We start from the raw sequence: 3,449 nt of genomic DNA on the forward strand, positions 1-3,449 counted from the left end.
CAGTTTTCTTCCGGTACCAGGAATCGAACTCATGTGCTTGCACTTGCCAGGCAGGCACTTTGTCGCTAAACTAAATCCCCAGCCCCTGTACTCTGATTATATTTCTGTTCTTGCACAGCTTTATCTTTTCCCTAGATATAATAATCATTCTCATTCTCTCTCTCTCTCTCTCTCTCTCTCTCTCTCTCTCTCTCTCTTTGCAGTGCTAAAGTGACATATACATACTTTATTCTCAATATTTCTCATTTACTCTTAAGTGTGTGACCCTGACAACGCAATTAATTGTAACATTCAAATTCCTCTCCATTCTTCAAATGTGACTGCCATTTGAAATCAAATATAACTGGGGTAGAGAATCCAAATGTGTGAAACAATGATCACAAAAATGAGGAAGACACAATCCTGAGGGGATCTTAAATTTACTGAGGTAATTCCCAGCTGTCCTTGGGATAAATAAATGCTTTTTAGAAGAAGTAACCCTAACTGAAACACTTCCCTCACCATTCCCTTAGCCCTCCACCTTTTTCCATGTAGTGTGCTATCTCTGTAACTACCACACAACCCCCACGTTGAATTCTTCCTCAGTTCATTTAACACCCTCAGATTCTCTTGACAGTAATAGTAATCTGTCCTCGAAGCCTTAATATGTCTTACATAGACACAGTCCTCTCAGTCTTTGTCATCAAAAGTTCTAAAGAGACTTGAAAAAGTTATCGAAACAACGCACTCATGTAATGCCTGCAGAAACTGTATTCAATGAGCCAAGAAAGTCCTAAATGATTACTTAATTCAATCCTGAAATCTGAAATAACCGTAAGCTCAGCCTAAAGAAGAGGTGTGTACCTAATTCAATTCTGAAATCTGAAATAATTGTACATTCGGCCTAAAGAACAGATACGCAGCGGTGGAGACTTGGTGTGGCTCCCAGCCAGTTTTTCCAAATGCCAGCAGCACCTCCCTCAAGTTTAAGACATCAGCGGGGTAAAGGACGTGAGCGGTAAAAGAACTGCTACTGAACAAAATCTAAGTGTCCTCGTTTTTCATCAGGGAAGGGACGCAGCTCCTGCACTGTTCTGGTCCCACAGCCGCAGCTGTTACTTCTGACAGGGGAGGCTGCGTTAACCCAGGACTGGAAAGTCCTCACAGGACGGACTCCCGCCCCGCGCAGCGGAGCGTCGGCGTTTCACTCACTGACCCGCTTTCCTAAGACGGAACTCCGGGGGAGGGCTGTAGTAGGTAAAATGGGCAGAAAAGCCAGCCCTTCAGGGGCCCTCAATGCTCAGCCCTTCCTGAACGACGGCCTCAGGCCGTGGAGGGACAGGGAGACGCGAACACCTTGGCCTGTCAGCCGAGCCGCGCCGGGCAGCGCGCGGCTTCGGGGCCAGGAGCAGAGCACGGGCTCGAGTGAGGTGGCGGGGAGGGCGCGGAGGCCGGCGAGGGGCTCGCGCTACTTCCACAGCCCGGCGGGTAAGACGGAGGGCGGGCAAGGGTCTCCCGGCCGTGGGAGGCTCGGGGTCCGTCACACACATACTCACTGACGCCGCTGCGACCAGGAAGCACCAACCAGGAACCAAAACGCGAAGAGGGACGGGGAGGGGCGAGGACAAATGAGGTAAGGAAGCCGCGTCCGCGCGTACCGGGAGGTGGGAGGCACTTCCGGGAACACACAGCTCGCTGCTGTGTTCTTCCGTCTCCGCCCACTTTTCGAGCCCTCTGTGCGCTTGCGTAGCAGTTGTTCACTCTTTTTTTTTTTTCCTTCCCCACCGATAAGCTTTTGCTTTGCTTTCTTTGCTTTGCTCTTCCCTTTTCACACCTTCTTTTGAAAAAACCCAGGCTGCGTCCACGATGGGGCAAATTTTGTTCGAATCCTTAGAACGAAAGAAACGTATACAGGGCAAAAGGGGAGCGCGCGGCTGCCGTGCCCGCGGGAAAACTTCAACTCCCGTGGTTCGCAGGGCGGGTTCAGGACAGGCTCTGCTTCCTCCTCCCGTGCGCTCCGGGGACATCTACCCGGTGCCGCGTGCATGCTCGGTCGCGACGAGGACTGTTACCGCGGCGACTTGGATGAGGGAGCCGGGGGACTCCAGCCAGGGAAAAAGCCCTGTTGAGAGCTCCTGGCGTTTAGTGTCTTCGCCCATGTTGGTGGGTGACTTCGGTGGTCTTTTCTACTTTGTAGGTTAGAATTGAACTTAGCTTTCACCGGGGCGCTTCCGTCTTTCCCTGAATAGGAGGCAGCAGATTAACCCTTTGTGAACATGGAAGAGTTGCATACCAGTTAATGGAATGACTACTGATCATTTGGAAGCTCCCGAAAGCATCTAGATCGTGCTGGGGGCCTCTGGCTTTAGTTTCCTTTCTCACACTTTAAAAAATATTTAATCGGGGCTGGGGATTTAGCTCAGTGGCAAAAGCGCCTGCCTGGCATGCGCAAGGTCGTGAGTTCGGTTCCCGGTACCGGAGAAAAACCAAAAAAAAAAAAATATTTAATCGTAGTAAACCCATCTGTGCAATTTTACAAATAACATTTTACTAATTGTTTGGCTTCTGACAACAGTCCTAAAAGGTCAACTTAACTTTATTTTTTTCTTTTCACCAACATTTACTGAACATCTGTTAAGAGACAAGCTGTATGAGGAAATGTAGATATGTAGTAAAATCGTAAAGGTCATTGATCTCATAGAGCTGAGAGTTCGGCAGGAAAGACAATATAGTTTGATTGTAGTGTAAATTTAACCAGAAATATAATTAGTAAATTTGATCAACATTATGGCAAGTGCTAGAAAGGGAAAACTCAAGGTACTATAAAAAGGCAAAATTGGAAAACCCGTTTTACAAATAAAAGATACAGGAATAGAAATGGGTAACAGATTTCTGGGTTGTTTTGACACAGCCCTCTATAGGGACAGACTACAAACTCCTCCATCCTTAACCTGTTACGTATTCATTAAGAGCATAATTTGTTTTCTTTTGAGGCAGTCCAGGACTTCAAAGTCCTTTTGCTAAAAAAAACAGTGACCCTTCCTTTGGGTCTACAGATACTTAGTAGGCACCTAAAAGTAGAACAAAACTTCGCCTTCATCTTGTGGCACTCTCCTTTACTACCTTAAAACGTTGGGTTAGATACCTGGTTAGCTCTACACATAGTCATGTTAATCATTTAGAGAAGGCTGTCTGAAAGCGGGCAGTACAAAATTTATTAGTTTTAAATTTACATAACCTATCTCATCGCACTTAATGACTGCGGACACCAACATAAATTTACAGAGAAGTTCATCTGCTGATGCAAAGTATCCAGTCACCGCTGTATTTAGCAGAGCCTACCACAGTATTGAGCCCCACCAATGATAATCCTTTCATGTACACAGACTTTCCCCCTCAAGCAAATAAGGACTTCCCCAGAGCTTAAGGGACCCCAGAGTCATATCTTCTCCCAGAGATAAGATAATGAT

The 3,449-nt window shown here is 46.9% G+C and overlaps 1 protein-coding gene across 3 annotated transcripts in view; it reads right to left on the reverse strand.

Moving 5' to 3' along the window:
- Zcchc7 (zinc finger, CCHC domain containing 7) overlaps positions 1-1,657 on the reverse strand; it is a 230,698-nt gene extending 229,041 nt beyond the window's left edge. Inside the window, exon 1 of one of the 3 annotated variants that reach the window (XM_005382886.2) lies at positions 1,536-1,657. The gene's annotated coding sequence lies outside the window, so the exon portion shown is untranslated. Of the gene's footprint in view, positions 1-1,195; positions 1,297-1,531 lie in introns of those variants that run through there. The other 2 variants (XM_005382887.2, XM_005382888.2) reach the window with 2 other exon arrangements.
- Between the last annotated feature and the right edge of the window lie 1,792 nt (positions 1,658-3,449).

This window comes from Chinchilla lanigera, unplaced genomic scaffold (assembly GCF_000276665.1).
Source record: "Chinchilla lanigera isolate Chin_1 unplaced genomic scaffold, ChiLan1.0 scaffold00018, whole genome shotgun sequence".
Lineage (NCBI taxonomy): Eukaryota > Metazoa > Chordata > Mammalia > Rodentia > Chinchillidae > Chinchilla > Chinchilla lanigera.